This window comes from Rhipicephalus microplus, chromosome 7 (genome assembly GCF_043290135.1).
Source record: "Rhipicephalus microplus isolate Deutch F79 chromosome 7, USDA_Rmic, whole genome shotgun sequence".
NCBI lineage: Eukaryota > Metazoa > Arthropoda > Arachnida > Ixodida > Ixodidae > Rhipicephalus > Rhipicephalus microplus.
In genome coordinates this window covers 81,787,323-81,811,449 of record NC_134706.1, presented here as the reverse complement: position 1 = coordinate 81,811,449, position 24,127 = coordinate 81,787,323, and the positions used below count along the sequence as shown (strand labels likewise).

At 45.6% G+C, this 24,127-nt stretch overlaps 1 protein-coding gene across 1 annotated transcript in view; it reads right to left on the bottom strand.

Moving 5' to 3' along the window:
* LOC119180412 (Ecdysone-induced protein 63F 1) overlaps window positions 1-24,127 on the bottom strand; it is a 131,345-nt gene that overhangs the window by 85,378 nt on the left and 21,840 nt on the right.

Here is a 24,127-nt window from a genome sequence, read left to right as displayed (position 1 = left end):
GCGTAGTAATAAAAGTTCATGCGCCCCTCCGTCTTAACGACGACAACGGTTTAACGCAAATCTTTCTGGTGTGGGAGTTCGTGGCTCATTTCATTCAGTCTATGTCAGCCCCTGGCGCATTGTACAAGCACAGGCCACCAGTTTGTATGACGTGCGTTGTTCCATTTAACAATTAGGCAACAACAGCACTAAGAGGTGTCCAAGTTGCACCAAAAAAAAAAGCTCGCCAACGAGTACTTCTTTCCTACCATACGCGAGCACCGCAAGCGGTAATGCGCTTCGCATGCTGCCCCACTACGGCAGGAGCCGTAATGGCGGCCGTCGTAGCAGACGACGCGGCTGTCCTCACCCTGAGCGGAGCGCGCGGGCATCAAGGCACCCTAGTGCTGTTTGAGGTATAGCGCCATCTAGCCGCAACATGACGAAACAAAATCTTTCAGAACCTAGAGCAACTAGTAGGTGGCAGCACCGGGTCGTTTTAACGCAAACGTTAATAGCGTTGCATTGTCAGCGCAGCCTAATGAACACTGTGGTCTTCAGAAATAGGCATGTGTACATTTTCTAAGTAAAAGAACACACTGCCGAGTAATTACGTATTGATTTTGTACCTCAAGTATGCGTATTATCTGCTTTTTGATTGACAATGTTCACAATTATGAACGCAGCCTCCAGATCAAGAAGGGTGGGTGTTCAGCAAGAGCTTAAACTCTCGGCAGTGTCATTCGTTCGACATGAACATCAACTGATACGTTTAAAAAAAAAAGCACACGTTACACGAATGTTAGCGCCGACTTTGAATGTATGGTGTCATGATGGCGAACAAAATTATGTGTCCGCTCTTGCTAGCAAAAGCAAGGTTGTCAGAATGACAAGGACATTCAGCCTTTCCAAATTGAAAAAACAATCACAGCTTTTGCTGTGAAGTGCTCACAGTGAAACTGATGTATCAAAAAAAAAAAAAAAGAACACACAGCGACACTCCTCAACAAAAAGTGATGTAAATCCTTTTTGATGGTGATGCCCTGACAATTTCTATGTATACTTGTTTGGTGAAGACGCTCGTCGACAATGATAACACGGCGGAGCTAAGGCGCAAAGCTGCTTTCCTCGTATACTGAGCTGCGATATGTGACTCGTAATTACCGCGTTTGCAGGGTTGATGCCCCATTATTACATTTGCGCAATTTAGAGGCGGGGGGGGGGAAGAGTATCTTCCTGATAAGACATATTTCCTGGAAAGCTTCTACGGCACGCGGACATCAAAGAAGCGACGTAACAATACAGAGACCATTTCAAAATACATCCTCACAATGCCTGCAGTGCCTTCTTTATAGCATTACTGGCTTTGCGCCCAGGCAGGTCCTGCATGGAGGGGCCTCTCGGTCTAATTTCTTTAAGCATTCGCACCGCTGATACGTTGTCAAGTGTGTTGTGTCATTAAATGTGGCGGGTAGGCCTGATGACAAATCGCACTGGTTGCATAACACAACACTTTTCGCGACCACCACGAAGCGTGCTTGAAGCGTAAAAGAACAAGCGAGTGGAACAAGCAAGGCAGGAATGTCGTCTTGGCCGACAGCCTAAACTGCAACAGTCACAAGTACGAAATCTGTCTCGAGGTGACACGACTTTTTTTTTTTTTTGGTTCTCAGTTTAGAGCATCTGGCAAACACGTCATATGTTTAGCCAGGTAATTCTTTGTTTATTAGATAGAGGTGAACTGAAGCAACCTCATTTCTAAACAGTCCCTGCTTAATTACCACGTATCTCGCACCTTCCACTCAAACGTTCGATTCTCACGTGACCGAAGTGAACCCCAATTGGCCGGGAAAGATGACGGTGCGTTGTTGAAACTCGTTCCAGGGCAACGCTCTCCCAGGGAACCTGCCACTGCAGTAATAATAAAATATCAGGTCTACGTCCCATGGATTCGACATGATTATGAGAGCCGCCGTAATGGAGCGCTTCAGAAATAAACCATTTGGTGTTCTTTAGCGTGCACTGACATAGCGCGGTCCACCAACCTCATCCATTTCTCCTCCATCAAAATGCGACTGCCACGGACGGAATCGAACCCGTAACCTTTGGATCAACAGCCCGCCACAGTAGCCACTGTTCCATAAGGACGGACGCTACAGAAATGATATTATTCGGGCTCGGTCACGTCATGTACGGGTGCATCATCATCCCCGACGTGATTATGATGCATGCCATAGTGAAATGTTCCGAAAAGTTTCGTCAACTTGTGTTCCTCACTGCGCACTTGCGTGGCGCAGCACACGGACCTATAGCATTTCGCCTGCGTAGATCGAACTGCGAATGCCACGCCAGAAATAGCAGGCGCGACTCTGTGGTCAGAAGCCAAGTAAAGCAACCACTGTACCACCAATGTGCCCTGCCACAGTAGTCTAGTGGCTAAGGTACTCGGCTGCTGACCCGCAGGTCGCGCGATGGAATCCCGGCTGCGATGGCTTCATTTCCGATGCAGGCGGAAATGCTGTAGGCCCGTGAGCTCATATTTGGGAGTTCGTTAAACAACCCCAGGTCGTCAAAACTTTCTGGAGTCCTCCAATACGGCGTCTGTCATAATCATAAGGTGGTTTTGGGTCGTTAAACCACACATATCAATCAATCAACCACCAAGGTGGACAGGCTGCCCGTACAGGCTACACATATTTCTGTCGTGGTTAGGGTTGAAATAACGGAATTCTCTCATTACAACTATTTCGTTGGGCGCTTAGTTAAATCAATCCATGGTCTGAAAAGGATGGATAGATGAACTGATGCGTGCGCGGATGCAGTAGACTGTAGCGTATCGCACGCAGGTGGCTGAGGTAGACCGAAAAGAACGCCCTCGGGGCGTCTCTACTGTCATGCTCGTCAACTATTGGCCAGTTACCCTACATTTGAAATTATTTCATCTTAAATCTCGCTCGATGCCATTATGCCTGTTGCCATAACGTTGACTCCAAAATTATGCAGGCGCTACTTAAAATGCAGAAACGTTGTATAAATTCCGTGTTCGCGCTATGCAAATAAGCGTAATAACGAAATGTTTGTGTTAGCCCGAAAAGTGTGTAGCCCCAGCAAGTGTATTCATCGGCGGCTGGCGAATTTTCGTAATTATTTTGTGCGGTTTTCAAAGGTAATGTCATTTCACGAAAAAAAAAAGAAAAGAAAATCGTGTGAATGTGTAGGGCGGGGTGTTTTAACGGGGAAGGCAAAGAGACGAAGATCAGGCCCTTGCACACATGGAGGGTAATGATGTGTGGAAGATGATGGTACGTCTTGGCGCAGAGAAGTACGATACCTATCTAAATTCAATAAATCATTACAATGACCCCTATAATTTTGTGGGACGTATGTTTGCTTCTTGAAGGCTGGTGCTAAGCATTAAGTATTCAGTGGCACACGCCCAGTGCATAAACCAAAGGAATGTAAAATGATCAAAAGAAAAAAAATTAAATATATTGCACTACATCACTAGTAAACTTCTGTGCTTCGTAGCATATCTAATATGTGCTGTTCCTGCTACTGTGTAAATCATCGGTCAGTATTTTGAACTCATATATGCGTCCTTGAAACTTGTACTGTTCGCTCAAAGCGCGTTCGTCTGTGCATCTAAACTTGCGATATTTTAACAACCAACCTAGTTTCTTGAGTCGCGGTGTGTCGCAAAAGATGGCGAAAAAACTACTTTCAAAGCGTGATACTTAGCGCCGTCATCCCTGGTGCCGCCATTATCCTACTCTGCGTGAGCACTGTCCTTAAATATTATTTTCTATGGTAAAATAATAAACTCTAATTGGTAAAACAAGATTAGGGACAAACAAGGTTAGGAACAGATTAGAGCCAGGAAACTTAATATTGGCCATACTAAAAGTGCTTGATTTGATCCTCTGAAGGACCATGCACAGCTTATCAAAGAATCCTGGGACCTGTTCTTGTGCTTGCCTTGCTCGCTGGCACGGTTCATACGACTCATCAGTCTCCAACATGAGATTGCCTGGACCTAAGCCACAAGACAACATCTGGGCTCTCCACAAATAGATTTTCGTCTTGGAGACTCGGCAACCGCGGGGTCCCATTTTAGATTAGGCGTGCGAGCCGGCTTGAGCTAATGCGCGATGTTTCTGTTGGTTAATAATGACAGCCTCGACACAAAGCGTTATACTGTGGACTACTCGTCTATTCACCCCTGTTCCTTAACGCGCACTTACGTGGTACACTAAACGGGATTCTAGCACTCATTACAGTGAGGGATAAGAACTGCCCTTCGCGCTAAGTCATGTGCGAGTCGACTGCACACGAACCACTTCATGTCGTGGACATAGCGCACGCAGTGGCTATGGTAGAAGTGCGGCAGCTTGGGCTAGTTGGTATGGCATGACGTTAGTTATAGCGCGAGAAGAAGTGTCCACACAGAGACAAGAAGTGTCCTTCTTGTCTCTGTGTCGCCGTTTTGTTCTCGCGCTATAACTATTGTCATGCTATGGTAGAGCAAGGAGTGAGGGAGGGGCTAGGACGTGTTGGTATAGGAAAAGCCTTTAGCCTCACCACTCCTGGAAAGTTCGGAGGGGGGCACCTGGATCTTTTCGGTCCAACTTTCTGATTACGCTCCTCTTGTGCAGAACATACCAAGTTTCCCTGCCCTTCTGTTCGTCATTATCTTGATGCGCAGCAACGTCGACTTGTGTTGCTATATAGGTACGCATTGCGCTACAAATGGTTAGCGCGTACAGTCGCACGCAATATGAAAGTTATCGCGCGAGCTGCAGGGGCCTTTAGCGGCACGTAGCGAAACAGAGAAAAACATTATTGCGCATTATTCTCTCCTTTATTGGTTGTTCCATGCTAACAATGGCCCCCTACGATGAACTTTACATTCTTTTTCTCTATTATGAGCGTTTCATTCGTCGTGATTAGGTGCATCCTTAGTGGGCTCTTATCTACGCGGGCGATTACAAAATTTCTGAAAAAGATGTGTTAAGCTGACCTGGTGCTTAGCACTGCTCCTTTTGAATAATTTTCTCGGAGGGAAGTGATTGTAGCTTAAAGAACAGCAAAAAAGGAGGGAGTGAAGCTTGCATGATACCACTCTCTCTCCGAAAGAGTATACTCTGGGACGTGGCCCTCTGGTAGCGCTTGATCAATGCTCGCGCTCTAACCTTCGAATCGCGCTCCACTGTTCGTCGGTCCTTCGCTGAATGCTGAATTCCTGTGTAGTAGGTACACCACAACTGTACTTGCAGCGTGCTTCATAGGAGAAACTACTACTGCGAATGTCACGCGTTGAGAGATTATTTCTGTCACTAGGCGTTTTTTGTATCGACCACGAAGCGAAGCATGGCCGGCGCAAGACAAGCGACGTGAATTAGACCCAATAAAGTTAGCGCGTTTCTCTTCCTAGAGTGAATTCGCATGTTATCCAAGTGTTTTTTTTTCTTGCGTTGTTTCAGCAGGAAATGAACTCACTTGCCCCGATTACTCAACTTTGACCCCATATTATGCCCGATGAGCAGCCCTTCAAAACAGCGATGGGTTTTACAGTCACAATTCAATTGCCTGTCACAAATCAGCGTAGCTAGAAAGCTTTAATAATCGACCATTTCGTATAGAGAAGCTAAAACTTTGTTCCCCTCTCCCCATGTGTAGGGCAGCAAACTGGACTTAGTATAGTTTAGCTCTCTACCTTGCTTATGGTGTTTTTCTCTCTCTCTCTCTACCTCACATCCTAGTAGTAAATAGTCGTACCAGGTACACTTGTAACCTTCATAAATGTTTACAGTTCCTCCCCTTAAAAAATTGCTATGGAAGATTATATATCAGTATATTATTATTACACTGGAATCTAATTAATATACTCGAATCTGTTCTGAATAAGGCCGCTTGGTTTACATTGTTCAATCACTCCCGTTACGATTCTGTATCTACAATGTAGAAAACACTAGAACTGCCTGATCTGTCTATGCGTCGTGAATGTTTCCGTCTTTTTCTCTTACGCAAAATTTATCATCGAAATGAACTTTAACAAAAAAACATTTGTTTCAAGCTGAGTACATCTGATTCCGCGTGGACTACAACTTTAGGGTTGATGTCTCACTAAGTCAAACCAACCTGTGCGACTTTTTTTATCCCCAAACTGGCAGAGAATGCAACCATCTTTCCACCTCGATCGCAATAAATCACTGATGCCAACTTCAAAAGTGCCATTCAAGGCACGGTGTCTGTTGATTTGTATGTTTCATAAATGTATTATTGCACATTTGTCTATGTATGCTGACCACACCATTCCATATAACCCTCAGGCTATGCAAGTATTTGTAATGACTAACAAATAAGTAAACATTCCTATGTTAACATCTCCTTGCAAAAAACTAGAAATCTTCTTATTAGTCGCTTGAATAATTACTTGAACATGTTTGATTTCTTGAACAGCTTAAAATTTGTTCTTTGTTGCAGGAGTTTAATTGAAAGAACGACCGTCTTATCAACAGATTATTGACAAAAATTGATCCTTAGTGCCATATTACAAGACTTTCCGCGCAAAATCTTGTTGAAGCTGCGTCACTTGTCGCCGGTGCAGCATGTACAGAACCATGTTCTGTAGACTTAGGCAACTACCAAGAAACATATCATGTAATCGATTGGCAGATTCGGAGTGGCCGGTGGACTCCGCTCCAGAGCATTCCACTCTGGCGGAGGGCAACAGGGGGGAATATACACTCTTAAAAAAGGCAGTGCTACTTACTAACTTTGAGGTAGTAAATTCTTGTCACAACATTCACTACCTAAGTAGTAACTGCAGGTAGTATACAACAGACATTTACTACCTTAGAAGCAAGCAGAGGTAGTAAATGTCTGTGGTCTACTACCCGCAGTTACTACTTATGTAGTGAATGTTCTGACAGCAATTTACTACCTCAAAGTTAGTAAGTAGCACATACTTTTTTAAAGAGTGTACCAATGGAACAAACACGTTCCCTCTGGAGCATATGGCAGGGTCAAAAAGGAACGCGATGAGTGCCTCTCTCTTCTTGCAGGAGTAGGCACTAAGGAGCTGGAGTAGATATGATTGCCCAGGAGTAAAGCCAAGATGGCGGCTGTGGCGGCCGTCTTACTAGGGGCATGATAAGGTATCACCATTTGTGTTTAGATCGTTTAAAGAATATTAACGGAGCGTTTCCCTCGCGCACGCAACGAGTGTGATGTGGAAACTTTTTCAGGTCACATAGTGCTTCAAGTACGTCTTTGTGTTTCTGATTTTCCTTAGTAAACCTGTGATTGGAGGCAAAGTTCTTTGGAGATTCAGTCACCCACACTCGTTTATGTGTGTTATTTCGTCGGGAACCACTATCCTTTATTATAGAACTAACTTAGAATTTACATTAACATATCAAAGCCGCTTGATCTCTAAGTGGGCACTACGAGAGAAGAGCATGTTTCCGCCATCTTGGCAGTGACAAAAGCTGGCTTCACTTCTGCTCTCAAAAGCTTGCGAGGCGGCTGAGGAGCTTGGCATCTCAGTCTCCACGTGGGAGCTGCCTGCAACACAGTTATCTGTGTTTTGGAGGACCAAATAAAAGTTTATCCAATCCAATTCTGCTCTCAAGGCATTGCTGGAGCTTCCACTCCAGCAGTTTTAGGGGCGAAGCTCCTTAAAACGGCACCCGTTCGTCCCTCGTTGTCGTAGTCGTAGTGTGTAATAAGTGTTACATTTTGACCTGCAAGATGGTGCCGGTGGGAGATTTCTCCTGTGCTTTGTTGAACAATAAAAAGTTCGTGGCGTGCGCGTTAACTAAATGCTGAATGCTGTTGTCTCTCATTTCCCATTGGGAGCCATTGGCATGTACATTGAACACTATCTGACAAGAAAGGGTTGCTACGTTATACTCGCTGGGTGTAACCTCCTTAGTTTTAGAAAGGTTTAGCGAGAGTTGAGCCGCAGTGCCATGACTACAATGAACTATAGTATATACCATGAACTCGAGGTGGTTAAAGGTGGGAAGTAGATACGAAGCGCAAGCCGTAATAAAGTAAAAGCCGAATTCTCCTGTCTCTCATTTCCCATTGGGAGCCATTGGCATGTACATTGAACACTATCTGACAAGAAAGGGTTGCTACGTTATACTCGCTGGGTGTAACCTCCTTAGTTTTAGAAAGGTTTAGCGAGAGTTGAGCCGCAGTGCCATGACTACAATGAACTATAGCATATACCATGAACTTGAGGTGGCTAAAGGTGGGAAGTAGATACGAAGCGCAAGCCGTAACAAAGTAAAAGCCGAATTCTCCTGTCTCTCATTTCCCATTGGGAGCCATTGGCATGTACATTGAACACTATCTGACAAGAAAGGGTTGCTACGTTATACTCGCTGGGTGTAACCTCCTTAGTTTTAGAAAGGTTTAGCGAGAGTTGAGCCGCAGTGCCATGACTACAATGAACTATAGCATATACCATGAACTCGAGGTGGTTAAAGGTGGGAAGTAGATACGAAGCGCAAGCCGTAATAAAGTAAAAGCCGAATTCTCCTGTCTCTCATTTCCCATTGGGAGCCATTGGCATGTACATTGAACACTATCTGACAAGAAAGGGTTGCTACGTTATACTCGCTGGGTGTAACCTCCTTAGTTTTAGAAAGGTTTAGCGAGAGTTGAGCCGCAGTGCCATGACTACAATGAACTATAGTATATACCATGAACTCGAGGTAATTAAAGGTGGGAAGTAGATACGAAGCGCAAGCCGTAATAAAGTAAAAGCCGAATTCTCCTGTCTCTCATTTCCCATTGGGAGCCATTGGCATGTACATTGAACACTATCTGACAAGAAAGGGTTGCTACGTTATACTCGCTGGGTGTAACCTCCTTAGTTTTAGAAAGGTTTAGCGAGAGTTGAGCCGCAGTGCCATGACTACAATGAACTATAGCATATACCATGAACTTGAGGTGGCTAAAGGTGGGAAGTAGATACGAAGCGCAAGCCGTAACAAAGTAAAAGCCGAATTCTCCTGTCTCTCATTTCCCATTGGGAGCCATTGGCATGTACATTGAACACTATCTGACAAGAAAGGGTTGCTACGTTATACTCGCTGGGTGTAACCTCCTTAGTTTTAGAAAGGTTTAGCGAGAGTTGAGCCGCAGTGCCATGACTACAATGAACTATAGTATATACCATGAACTCGAGGTGGTTAAAGGTGGGAAGTAGATACGAAGCGCAAGCCGTAATAAAGTAAAAGCCGAATTCTCCTGTCTCTCATTTCCCATTGGGAGCCATTGGCATGTACATTGAACACTATCTGACAAGAAAGGGTTGCTACGTTATACTCGCTGGGTGTAACCTCCTTAGTTTTAGAAAGGTTTAGCGAGAGTTGAGCCGCAGTGCCATGACTACAATGAACTATAGCATATACCATGAACTTGAGGTGGCTAAAGGTGGGAAGTAGATACGAAGCGCAAGCCGTAACAAAGTAAAAGCCGAATTCTCCTGTCTCTCATTTCCCATTGGGAGCCATTGGCATGTACATTGAACACTATCTGACAAGAAAGGGTTGCTACGTTATACTCGCTGGGTGTAACCTCCTTAGTTTTAGAAAGGTTTAGCGAGAGTTGAGCCGCAGTGCCATGACTACAATGAACTATAGCATATACCATGAACTTGAGGTGGCTAAAGGTGGGAAGTAGATACGAAGCGCAAGCCGTAACAAAGTAAAAGCCGAATTCTCCTGTCTCTCATTTCCCATTGGGAGTCATTGGCATGTACATTGAACACTATCTGACAGGAAAAGGTTGCTACGTTATATGTGCTGGCGCAACCTCCTTGGTTTTAGAAAGGCTTAGCGAGCGTTGGGCCGCAGTGCCATGAATACAGTGAGCTAGTATATACCATGAACTCGAGGCGGTTAAAAGTGGGAAGTACACCCGAAGCGCAAGCCGTAAGAAAGTGTGCGTGTGCCACCTCTCGTTCAGTCCTCGGAATGTCCGCTGAATGGCGGTGCTTCTATATGAGGAATATATGATGAAAAGATGCGAGATGGTGGTACTTGGAGTGTTGAATAGATGGACGAACGGACACACAGACAGATGCATGGATGGACGCATGAATGAACGCTAGGGCGGATGCATGCACGAACGCAGGGACGGACGCATGAACAGACGCACGCACGGACGGGCGAATGGACGCATGGACGGTCACACAGGCGGACGCATGGACGGACGGAAGCAAGAACGAATGGACGGACGAATGCTTCGCTCCACTCTCCATCATTCACTTCGTGGATATGCTGCCATTTTCTTTCTTTAATACTCCTTGATGGGCACGCAGCACACAGCGATGCTACGCTAGCAAAACATGAGCTCCGACGCCAGGCATAACCGACGTGACCAGCGTCCGTTGGCGCGTCCAAAGTTGGCACTGTGTCAAGGCACGTCGCGCTCCACCGAATCTCGCGCAGTAGAAAAGTTGCTCCGTGAAGTGGTTCTCACGACGGAGCTGCTCCAGATCTGCCAATGGAACATACAGGGAGCATTCTCAATCTTTCAACGGAATAGACTTGTTACGTGTGGAGCAGAAAAAAGTATTATCGAAAGTGCTCCGAATCTGCCAATAGGTGACACTAATATTCTCACAAGAAGAAATGTGTGGGGCGGTTTCCAGCGCTGTTCCGAAGGCCTGCTCGCGGCTGCATTTGGTCACCAAAGTGTAACCTAAACCCATGAAAGCGGAAGAACCCCCTGTCTAAGAAATGTTATTATCTGTAGATTTAGCATAAAATATATAATGAAAACGTGATATGCGTTCTATCTCCGTCATTGCAATAGTTATTTTAGTAGCATTGTTGAAGTTGTTCTTGTTCATCCACTGTTTACCCTGAACCGCATTAGTGGTCGAATGTTATTCTGTTGTCTCAGAGAACGCGCATTGGCGTGCAGCGTTAATTTATTCTCTCATAAGGCATGTTCATGTAAATCCCATAGTAGAGCACCTAGTGCTCTAAATCGGTAACTACTTTTTCTAAACACGTGTAAATGACGTCTCTTTTGTCATCATTGTTAGAGTATGTCTAAGAAGGAAATGTTCTGTTGAGTGTTATTGACGTTTGTGGCTATAAATTTTTTCTAAACAAATACTCAAAACTGTTAGACACTTTTATAAATGTTGAACAGCTGAACTGCTGTTACAAGTATGTAATGATCTTCCCTGTTTCTACATAATCGCGACGATACCGCGCTATAGGTGGCAGCATGCCTCATCCCCGCGGGAGTGTTGATAGGCTGTCGGTGGCGGTATATAAATACATGCCGTGGTGCTTCGCTGAGTGTAGTTTGAGCCAATTGACGGCAAATGAAACGCGTTGACTGCATTTTAATCCTAGTAATAACGCTCCTCCCTGCCGAATCGACACACGAAGTCCATGCATTGTTAATATTACTAGCGAGTCAAGCTCGCTTGGCTGGCTGGCGGCGCGCTTTCGCACTAAATCGCGCTTGTGCTGTGTTGTTTGTACGCATTTCGCTTATGTCATGCCTACTTATGTTCCGCACTAATGAACTAGCTAACAACTTGCTCATCTAGCTACTGTAAAAGCAAGAATACTACATAACAAATAGAAGGAAAAATATCCCTTAAATTGGTGCGACGCGTAAGCTGCCACTGTTCGCACTGAATACGAGTGCACACTTTTCACCTGAATCTGTTACACATAAAATGTGGGACAGTCGATAAGTCTAGCCAGGAAAGCTTCGTGGCTGACAGCGCTTTGCATTGCATTGATGTTTACCACGTACGCACATGTTCGTGCACCAGTAAAGCTATCAAAAGCTCATATGAGTTCGGCGAAAAGCTTTCACCGAAGGATTGCGTGCACATGACATTGATGAAACAAAGGTCTGGTTATTTCATGGGAAGAACTTACGCGTCATCTTTTTTTTTGTCAATTAAAAATTTATAGGCGGACGGACGGACGGTGAGGAATCCGACAAGGGACCACACCCGTTCGTCGAGCAAGCTGTTCCTTATCCCACATCTTTCTCTTGTGTCTCGCTCTACCTGCCGATTCGCCAGCTCTCCGTGCGCTAGAACAACGACGCCGCTTTTAGTCATCACGTTCAGCCATGACTTCGCGCGCGCGGAGCTACCGACAAGTTTTTTGGTGGGCGGGGTTGGCTGCTCCGCTAATTCATCAACGGTGGTTCTGCTGGCCGACACTGGCTATGTCGCTGTGGTCGTTCCCTGTATTGCTGAGGAGGCTTGGATGGTGTTTTTGTCCATGGCAAGTCTGGGGGGACGATATTGATGGTGTCGTGGTGGTCTAGGACCAAGGCCACGCAGCGGTTTTTCAGGGGACACGGTTTAATGTTTGTCTGGAAAACGTCGTGAGCGGTCTCGCTGCAGTCAGAATTCCCTGCAGTGAAGCGGCTTGGTGTGATATTTTTTTCGACAATGATTCTGGCGGGCAGCCCTGATTGTTTCGACAAGGTCGGTGGTTTATTCTAAAGCGCTGGCCTTTTCTAGCGGGTGATTGCATCAACGGGTCAAGTTCCCTCGCTGATCGTTGACGTGGCTTCTGCTTCTACAGCGTTGCAATTTTGGGTATCCTTGACGTTATTAAAGCAGATCTGCATGCAGACGCGACATCTTCATCCCAAGCCGTTACAGTAGGTGTTTTGCAGGCGTGGGAAGGTATTTGATCAAATCGATGCCAGACTCGTCAAAGAGCTTGGTGTCTTGTGAAGAGTCATCTCTTAGCAAGTTGGAAACATTGCGGCGACCGGCCCTTGGACTCCGCCTTGACAGGGAGAAACTCTGCGGAATCCATGGTCACGCATTTGTGCTTAGATAAACAACCACCGAGTAAAACGTGGGCCGGCACCACCAACTGCCCACGTGGACAGAAGCATGGGAGCACATTTTCTAATATTTGTTGATGGGAATGTTCTCTTTGTCACTGACAGGGATGATCTCTTGTCGGCTGCCGAAGAAGAGTCATGGCAAAGCTTGAGTGCGGTGTTCGTACACAGACCAGCTGCACAGTTTGCTGGTGAGATGCCGTTCGTAGTTGCATCCTTGAGGTGGGGACCTTCCGGAATTCCGTCCTCAGTGAGGCTTGCGTTGGGCTTGCTGGAGTCACAGATAATCTGACCTAAAGTGGCAATCATAGCTACACTCCAAGTGGCCCAGGAATGCTGCCTCACGCCTTCATACCCGTGCCACACCGCGGCACCTTCCCAAAAGTGGCCTATGGGCACTCACAATTTCTGCTGATCCGACCGCACCTCGCAAAATCTGAGAGCGTTCATGGTTGTTAGCCGAACCTCCGTGTGGTCGTGAAATCCGCTGAACTCCGGTATTTCACCGACGACTTGTGAAGGTGGGACCACAGGCGAAAATTGAGAAATTCCCAACGCGAAACAGCCCAGCTGGTCTGAGAGCTACCAGAGGCTATCGCGGAGTTCTCTATGTTGCTAAAGTGGGCTGGCCTCCAGGTCGAGTGAGGCGGTCATGTTTAGCATGGCGTCGGCGGCGCTTAATGCCCGCCGCGTGGAAGGAGGTATTGCAGAGCTTTCAAGGCATTGACCATGCCGCAGAGCCGCGCGATTATACACCGCCGATGCGCGGCGCTGTCAGAACGTCCGCTTGTTGTGGTGGTTGTGCTTATAGTAGCGGGTGGCTTGTCATAGGGAGCTTGAACGGAACCACTCTAGGAAGTGCTCAGTGAGACGCGTTTGCCACCGTAAGTGTGAACAGCACCGCCGGCCAACAGGAAGGTGGTCGCAGTCTTGGCGGCGCCGTGGCATGCCAAGAGACGCCAAGAACGGTGTCCCTAAGATGCTCACCCGTACAGAAAGTCTTAGGCATGAGATCCGTGCCACGAGAAGCGTAAGTGATGTTTCCATACGAGAAGATATCTTGCTCCTTCACACACGAAGGTGGTAGGAAGGTTCCTGTCAAGTCATGCCCTGGATTCACCGAAGAAGCCTTGACGCCTTCTGTGGATGATTCGGTGGGTAGCTGCAGCAGCGGCCGAGTCGAGAAGTCCACAATCGAGGAAGTGTGGATGGCGTTCCTTGAGGGATAGACACGTACTGACGACGACCCACGAGGACACGTACAGGTGACTTAGCCGCGACGTTGAATTGTCAGACTCCGTCCATCTAGTCAACACTATAGGTACCATCATCTCGCATCTTTTCATCATATATTCATCATATAAAAGCACCGCCATCCAGCAGACATTCCAAGGACTAAACGAGAGGTGGCTACCTACTACTACTACTACTACTACTACTACTACTACTACTACTACTACTACTACCACTACTGCTACTACTTATACTGCTACTACTCCAACATACATTGAGGACGCACGACCCATGGCATAAAGAGCTTTGCCCCTAAAGAACTGACAAGTGTCCCCGTCTAGCATCCACAGTCTCTCCTGCCGGTATAAATCTCGGCAGGAGAGACTTTTGCTTTCTTCAAAAAGATAAATCGAACGCAGGCATGGACACTTGGACTAGTGTAGACGGATTCTTATCTCAGGCCGACTTCATTGCAAGAACTTTTAGCGCGACATTTATCCCAATAGCTCGTGCAGGCTCTGTGACGAATTCGCTAGCCTAGGCCATTGCCCCTCCCGTTGCAGGGCACGGACCGATCCAATAAAGACAAGTGGCTATCCGCTATCAAGAGCCCCGATAGCGAGTATGAACTGTGCGCTGTCTAGAGGGCTACGAATGGCTTGACTGTCTCAACTTTTGAACGGCCCGTTTCACCTTAAGACTAACCCTAAAGTGCCGCATCCATCCATCGAACCAAAAAATGCAGCCGTCCTTTATTGAAGGCACTGCAAGCAAATTCTATTGGCCGACATGCAGCAAAGTGCGTTCCCATGACGCACTCCAATCGGAGTACACTTTTCAGCGGGTGACACTCCGATGTTATGGTTTAGACTTATCGTTTAGATGGCTTCCTTTACACACGGCACGCTTTCACCAAAAGATACTCCTTGTAAGTACACCTCATTTGCCTGCTCGACGTGGGTGTTACTCTGGTGATTGGAGTGAATCCGCATTTTCGTCGTGTTTTCGTTCGAATTTGACGATTTCGGCATTTATGAGGTCATTTGGTTGGAGAAGTGCATGAGTCTTGAATAAATCTCTCAATCTGACCGTACTCTCTCATGTCTCTCAATCATGACCGTACTAGAGTTGCAGGCACGCGTTGCGCCTGCCTCTGCAGTCCAGTCATGACTCAGTGTCTAAGACACCGAATTAACCTCTGTCAGAAAAAAGTCCGCTTTGCCTATCTGGCGTCATGAAGTGGACGATCTCGCTAGGTGGCTGGGCTTTGGCTTCCGCGAGAGCTGCGACTGTTCCTCCTTGGATTCGATTTCTGTTGACATAAAGAACCCCTTATAAGCCCCCACGAGTTACATAGATGAGACAGTGATTTCTTTGTCGCCTTCACAGCCCTTCCTACCAGCTTTTTTTTCTCCTCGACAGCTATTTCTTCACAAAACGCACGGAATGTGAGAACTAAACTTTGAGCCAGTCAGGATTGCGTGCTTTTTGGTAGTTACATCTGTTTGCACAGTCACCAAAGCTGACAAAGAAGTAAAATTGGTTTATCTCGCACGATAAGCATGTAATACAAAGCGTAATGTGCATGTGACTGCACGGAGTACAAAAGAGTTCGCAATAGATGTGTTTCGTTAATTTATCAAGCGTGAGCTTACTTCATTCTGGGGTCATGTAAACGAACTGTTGCCGTCCCAAATTGTGCAGTGAGAACGGGCCACACCGGGAGAGAACAAAACTCATGCTTTTTTTTTACTTTCAGGGGCAGTTCAGGGGCCCTTCAAAGAAGATGTTTCGAAAAGCGTCTCTCTACGTTATGATGGGTCGTTTATTTCATCGTTCAGCTTAAACACGAGTAGCAGGGCTGACAGTTTAAAGCAGACACGACATCAAATGGCGTCAGCGACTGTAAGTGCCGTTAGACGTTGGTCAAATGGAGCTGACGTAGTTATCAGGTTTGATGTAGTCCACGGGACGTGAACAGATGTTCCCACGCCATGGTTAATGATTTAGTTCTTGATCGAGCGACCTACCAAGAAACGGTGAAACCTAAGGTTATAGGGCAAAAGCAGCGGACAAGCAAACACTTGTGTGTCGGGGAACAGGGACTGGCCGCGTCCGATGTTTTTGCGTGTTGTGCATTCCAGGGTACCTATTTCAAATAGTCGTTGAAGCAAAACTGATATTGAGGGGAACTTTAGTGACTTCTAGCCCTGAATATAGGAATGGTCTACCGTGAATGACCAATAAAACTCATGAATGAAACAGTTAGTGGATTCAATTTGTGAACACTTGTTCTGCCAAAAACCGTAAGGGGTGACCGTTTCTGTACAATGTATTGCGTTTAGCTGTTGACTCGCGCCATATGCGCGTATTCTTAAAATCAATCTGTCAAATGTATATTATGTTTTAGGTTGTATTTAGCGTATCATTCGTGTTGAGAAACATGCTGCGCTTTTGCAACCTTTCTGCGGCATCTCCGTGTATTGTCAACACAGAGTTGCAGGTGCCGGTATACCTCTGTAAATAAAAAATTAAAAAAATGTGACTACATGAGGCAGTATATTGCACCGTGCGGTTGCTTGATAACAGCGTTAAACCGTGACAAACTAAGTTTGGTCAAAATCGGGGACGGCCGTAATGTTGACTTGTGTGTCTGTTAGCGGCACCGGAACGTCAGCGTTCATTTCCGCCCTTGCGCACTCGCTCGTTTGAGATTGTGTTGTCACACAGCTAAATTACATCTCAGAGGCCACGTGGGAAGAAGCAGGTGGTTGATACCTGCTGCTCAAGGTGGCGCAATAATACCGGTTACTCACAAGTAGGCCGTTTGCTCTATCGGTGACGCGACCGACGAGGGTTGTTACGGAAGAGGAAGTCTCTACCGTAAGTGCATCGCGAAGACGATGTGTCAATGAACTCGTTTAATTATTCTTTGATAATTTAGGTGATTCGAATTTGTGGAACCCTACACTACGGCATCTGTCATATACATATGGTGGTTTTGGGACGTTAAACCCCACACATCAATCAAATATTTGTTAATTATATAAATGGCTGTGTAGCCAGCTCTTTTTATTAGGTAAACGTATGGTCCGATGACAAATCTACTGAATCTACAACTCTTGTGTGAAGGCAGAACCAAGGATCTTGTAGTTGCATTTGTTAGGTGTGCTCCGAATATTCGGATTAAGGCAAACAAGTTCTCGACCGGGAAAGCTTCAAAAAAAAAAAAACAAACAGGAAGGTCACGTCCTTGGTCCCCGTGCCAATAAAAAAATAAAAGAACGACTGATGGGAGTGATGCCAGTAAAATCACTTTCAAGACGCGCTAAAAGGGCACTACTGCTCGTAAAAAAAATTTGCCCTCAGCCGCCATGACGAGAACCCTGCAGTACGCGTAGCCCTATGACGCAAGGGTGAACTCAGACTCGAGGAAGTAACGGGAATCATTAAATCATGGTGCCGAGTGACAGACGCTGCAAGCTTATGTGACGTGGGGGCTGGCTATTGGGTAGAGTTCCAGCGTAGAGTCCGCCGTCTTCTTGCCGTCTAAATATTGCGCCTGGGTGTTGCAAGACAACGCACGCAAGGGTAGTTTGGAGCAAAGGAGCCGTGCGCTCTCGTGTGTTGTCTTGGGACGCACTAAACATGGCCGTACTTACAGGTTATGAGTTTTCGCAATGATTCTAAGTTTAGAACAACAAAGACCTTTTATTTTGGTGCTGGAAGGAGTGTAACGCCAAATTTTTACCATGATCTACGTGAAGAAGGTTAATTCCGGAGCATTCACAAATAAAAAAATATTTATTTTTGCGCATTTCTTTGAGAACTTAATGCACCATTGAACGTTTTTTTTTATAAACACGGCAGGGGCCTGGGAGTCAAGCAACACTGGTGCACTCGCTAAGCCGTGACGTAACAAGCAGTACACTGTGCGAGCGTCTGCATTTTGCGAACAATATTGATATGTGCTCTGCTGCGCTTGAAAACAAGACAGGTTAGCTTTCTTCAGCTTGGCACTGCAATCGAATAATTAGCATTGACTGAAACATTAGTAGAAGACGGCTATACTCGTTGCCGCTAATGGGGTCATACACGTCTTGGCAACACGGAGGACGCCGGTGGTATAGGCGGGATTTTCAGCCAGAAACGTTTAGGGCTTGGTTTACGCTGAAGTACTCTTTGGTGGCCCAGTTTTCATACATACACAGGCATATTACATCCTTTACTTCAAGTTTTAGCTGACAACCACAAAATGTTAGGTGAACGCATCACGACCCCTTAGAACGTTATTAAAAGGAGCTAGCTGTATTGGACTACTTGTATGTTAAGGATTATGCGACAAAATGTTAAACTAATCAACGTTTGGTATGCTGACAAGTTGTATAAAAATATTAGATGTATCATGTTGAGTATGCGAGAGAAAACCTGTTCAACTGTTATGTATAAGGTAGATGCTTTTCAATTTGTTGCCTATCTTGAGCTCACATATCGTTTAATGATTGTATAGCGCTGTCTCCTGGATGTACATTTATGCATGTTATAGTTGTATGGATCCATACTAGCATTCTACTTATGATGCATCCAGGTGTTTCTAACATGTTTTACTGTGAAAGAGATCACAACTTGGGTCACGCGCAGTTGTCCACCGCCCCCGCCGCCGCCACCGGTGTTCGTAAGGACATCGCGTGAAATGTGAAAAAAAAAAAACTTAGCATTAATGACACAGTGGAACTCGAACCCGGGTCTGCGGGGTGCCAGCCCGCTATTCTACCACTGAACTACGCTGTACTATTTTTTTCTTGAATGAATGACATTGTCACCAGTAAAGTACACAGAACATACTTCATCAGAAGGCAGGCAAACACACACAAGCATCAAGAACGGGAAGCCACAACGGAACGGGGTCCAAAGTCTCGACAACACTGCGCACTTGAGCAGCTGCTTCTCGGAAGACACATCTCGTCGACCGTGGTGGCTCGGCGAGTTTATCGATCATGCGACTTTTCCATAATGAATAAAGTCCCAACAACATAAACAAGTCATAAGGAGTACTATCAGTCAGACTCTTTGTGAACGAAAGGAACCTTATACCATGGGCTGTGATTGGAAGTTCTTTTCTTAACGTTCTTTTTAGAATGTCCCAAAAATAAAAAGCATCACGACAGTGAATAAAACAATGCTCTATAGTCTCAGGTTGGTTGCAGAGTCTACAATTCACTGTCCAGTGTACGTATATTGATTTTTCATTCAGCCACATTTTCACTGGCAGCCTGGAACTGTGCAGTTTAAAGAAAAATATTTTGGCTGAAGGAGATATACACATTCTACGTACACGAAATAATACATTGTAACCCGACAGAAGCGAATATGGCTTTCGATAAACAGGTTCGGGAAAAAGGTTATTCTCAAGTGCAGCGGTTAAATTTGTTCTGTCAACAGTATACAAATACTCTAAGGTAAACCTGGCTTTCAAAAAACTGACAGTATCAACAATTTCTTTTAGGAATCCCCGCAACAGCAATTTCTTAGCAACGCTTGTTGTGTTATGAATAAAAGGAAGGTGGTAACATAGACGGTTACGAAGAACCGCTAATATAAATGGGTGGCGCACATCCTTGAGGTAGAAAAATCGCAATACCAACTGTCGCACGAACAAATGCACAAGGCCGAGGCCACCCTTTTCGAGTGGAAGAAAAAGATTGTCTCTTCTCATGGGTTCCCAGGAAGAGCTCCAAATAAAGCAGGCAAATATCCTATGAAAGGCTTGAATGTGTACCCGAGAGCAATGCAACACCTGCAGAATATAAATAAGCTTCGATACAAGGAATATATTGCACGCTTTCGCTCTGGCAAAAATGGAAAGCTCCCGTCCGTGCCATGTTGCCACCTTTCGGCGGATCGTAGTTATCGCAGTGGTCCAGTGTGGGCCGCTGTTACGATAGTTATCGAGAGGCACACCGAGGTATTTCATAGGAGTCGCATTCCAATGAATATTTGCGAAGACCGAAGGAGTTGTAGCCCACATGCCTAGCCAGAATCCACTACTTTTATCAAAATTTATGCTTGCGCCAGCGACTTCACAGAAACGTAAAGTAGTGTTGACTGCTTCTTGAACGCTGGGTTTATCAGCGCAAAAGAAGGCAATGTCATCTGCATAAGCTAGAACTTTAACTTCCTCAGCATCATATCGGTAGCCTCTTATGCTGGACTTTAGAAGCACACTTAAACATAATGGTTCCAGATAAATTGCAAAAAGCAAAGGTGACAGCGGACATCCCTGACGTACAGATGAATTTAACTCTATAATATTAGAAAGTGTGCGATTTACAATTAGCCTAGTTGTGCACTTCTTATAACAGAGTGAGATACCATTGTATAGTACATCACCCAACTGCAGTTGTCTTAGGAGCCGGAACAAAAAAGCATACTGTACCTTATCAAATGCTTTTGCAAGGTCTATTTGAAGGAGCGCTACTTGGTCCATGCTACCATCTATACACTCAAGAACTGAACGTGCAATATGAATGTTTGTCTGTATAGAGCGACCACGAATTCCACATGTTTGGTGGTCACCTACACATTTAGTAATCACTGTCTGTAGCCGATTTGTCAACAATTTAGCAAATATTTTGTAGTCAACGTTACATAACGATATAGGCCTGTATTCGTTAACTCCCTTTAATGCGTTAGGATCAGCACTTTTTGGGATTAATGTGGTATGGCTCTGATAGAAAGAAGGAGGAAGTTCACCTCGGTCATAAGCCTCTTTAAAAAGTTGCTCAAGGAAAGGTATCAGAAGTTCCTGAAAAGCTATGTAAAATTCGCCACTAAGGCCATCTGGGCCAGGAGTTTTGTTTTTCTGCAACGTTGTTATTGCAAATCTAATTTCCTCTCTGGTTATTGGCCCCTCTACAGGGAGTCTATCATCATCTTGTAACTGAAGCACAAGGGCAATGAAGTGGTTAGCTGCTTCCTCAAAATTCTCCTGAAGCTAAGTCGCGGTGAACAAACATTTGTAATAATCTCCAAATGCGGCTCTTATTTCACATGTCTCTGTGCAAAGGGAACCCCGCGACTCAATTTGCAGTATCTGTTTAGAAAGTGCATATCTCTTTTCATCCCCGAGGGATTTTTTAGCGGGTTCCTCTTCAGTGAAATGGGTAACACGGGAACGAATCTTAGCTCCTCTGTGTAAATCTGTATCATGTTTTTGTATCTGTGCTCGAATCACATTTATCTCGTCCCCGTACAATCCCGGCTGTTGACTTTCAATAGTATGGAGCTTATGAAGTAATTCATAAAGATAGCGCTGTACTTTTTTTCTTTAATGCTTGAAATTATCAACAGTGAACCAGTTAAATACGCACAACATGCTTCATCAGAAGTCAGGCAAACACACACAAGCGTCAAAAAGGGGAAGCCACTCCGGAACGGGGTCACAAAACTCAACAACACTGCGCACTTGAGCAGCTGCTTCTCGTAAAACAGATCTCGTCGACCGAGGTGGCTGGGCGTGTCTAGTGACTTGTCGGCAAACTTGCCTTAGACAGGCTTCCTTTCGGTATACCAATCGTGTTAATACGACTTATAAAGCGTTTTAAAACAGAGAAAGAACAACTAGTCATCGCACAATGCGAATAAAGTAACGAGTGGGCCGTTCAGTGCCCCAACCCATGACGAAAGCTTCTTTTTGTTCCCTTATCAACTGTGGCGCATACCCACTTCACCCACAATTCCCCATCGTCGTCAGCCACTGCATGAACAATCGGCACCAAATTCCTTGCATGTCTTCAGGGGATACCATGCTTCTCAGAAGATTGACGAAACATAGCGTAGCAATAGAATGGCGAATCTCAATGTAGAGTATGGTCACAGCAGTTCGCGCCCAAGCGATCCGTGTTGCACCCCGCCCTATTTCGATTCGCTGTCATGCGATCCGTTGGTGGAGCGCGAGATGTGGAACTTCTCAACGTGTCCAACTGCTGTGCTCGACCGCTGAGCCGAAGGTTGCGGGATTCAATGCCGAACGCGGCGGCCTCATTTAGAAGGCGGAGAAATGATAGAAGCTCATGTACATACAGGTTTCAATGCACTATAAAGGACGTCAAATGATCGCAATTTGTTATGCTCTCCAACACGGTGTCTCTTACACACATATCATGGTTTCAGAGCGTAGGAACCACACCAATCGTTCCTACTAAATAATAATAATAATAATAATAATAATAATAATAATAATAATAATAATAATAATAATAATAATAATAATAATTGATAGTTTCCGTACAGTCTGGTTAATGTCCTTTATACAAAATATAGCCCCTCTATAGGCTTAGATTAGCTCTTGGATTTTTGCATCACAGCAAGATTGTCCCAGTCGGCGTTAAGAATCCCTGGTTATGTGTATCGTCAACTAGGCGTCCCCTAAATTGACGCCAAACTAAACACTGATAAGGAGGTCATCAGTTCGGGGGAAACAAGATACCGGAATAACAAGAGAGAAAAAAACAGTCATGAATTCATTTCATGAATTCATTTCAGATACGTTTATGCAAGAAATAATATTGTATAGGCGGAAATTTTACGTAGTTCTGGCATTTGAACCAGCACTTTTGCGTGGAAATCGTCAGGCAGCATCACAGTGGTTTTCTGACCAAGATACAAGGAAACTCCGATCTAATCGAAATTGACAAGCACGTTGTCAGTGAATATTGATACATAACAGCCGCTAAACACGGCTGCATGAAACAGGAGGACGAAGTGAGTTTTCGTTTGATGCTGGACTGGTGCCATCTTGCACGTCGAGCTCTGCGCGTTGTAAATAAATTAATAAAGAAGTTACTCGTAGCATTATTGGTGGAGGTGGACGACCCCCGTACCTCGATGGAGACACGCAGTGGTCGCGCCATCGGCGACCTTTCGACTGCTTCGACTGCTGGTACTTCCTCTACACCGCCCGCATCAGTCCAAGCCACCACCTACGTCACACTCCTGCACCTCCGGGATCCCCGCACTTTCTCCGGTGATGGTACGATCGATCTTGACATTTGGCTGAACCGGTACGAACGCGTCAGTGCTACTCGCCGCTGGGGTCCCACGCTCATGCTCGCCAACGTGCTTTTCTACCTGGACGGCACTCCCCGAACATGGTTTGAAAGCCACGAAGCCGACATAACCAGCTGGGATCTCTTCAAAGAAAAGATCCGCGACCTGTTTCGCGATTTATCTGGTCGTCAGCTCGCTGCGAAGAAAACTCTTGCCACACGGGCCCAGTCTTCTACCGAATCCTACGTCTCCTACATTGTTGACGTCTTGGCCCTTTTTTCTAAGGCCGACCAGTGCATGTCGGAAGACGAAAAGGTTAACCACGTCTTGAAAGGCATTGCCGACAATGCTTTTAACTTGCTGGTTTTTAACATCGTTTCGAGCATCGACACCATCATTAAAGAATGCCGACGCTTCGAACAAGCTAAAGCCACCCGCGTATCCCAAAGCAACGTGCGCCTTCCTAACACAGCGGCTACTTCATGTGACGATGCCTTCCATGAGGTCTCTCGATGTGACAACCTGACACGCATCATTCGTTGAGAGGTCCAGGCCGGTAGCCACACCATTACCGACGCCTGCGCCTTCCCCGACCACGATCTCTTTGATACAAGCCGTTGTTCGTCAAGAGCTATGGAATGTCGTCCTACATAATGTTACGAGTAACTTCTTTATTAATCTATTTACAACGCACAGAACTCGACGAGCAAGGTGGCGCCGGTCCAGCATCAAACGAAAACTCACTTCGTCCTCCTCTTTAGTGCAGCCGTGTTTAGCGGCGGTTATGTATCAATAGGATCGATTACTTCCTCTGTAGCCTACCTAAAGGCCCACTTTTGCCGCAATCTGAAAAAAAATTCTGGTGAACTTATTTGTAAAAAAAAATCTGGGTGCCCTTAAGCTTCCCCTTTAGGAGTTGAACGCGATAGCGAAATCCGGCCCCTAGTGCACCCTTCAACCGCTAAGTGCATCCTTATTAATATGAATTGTTACACACACACAC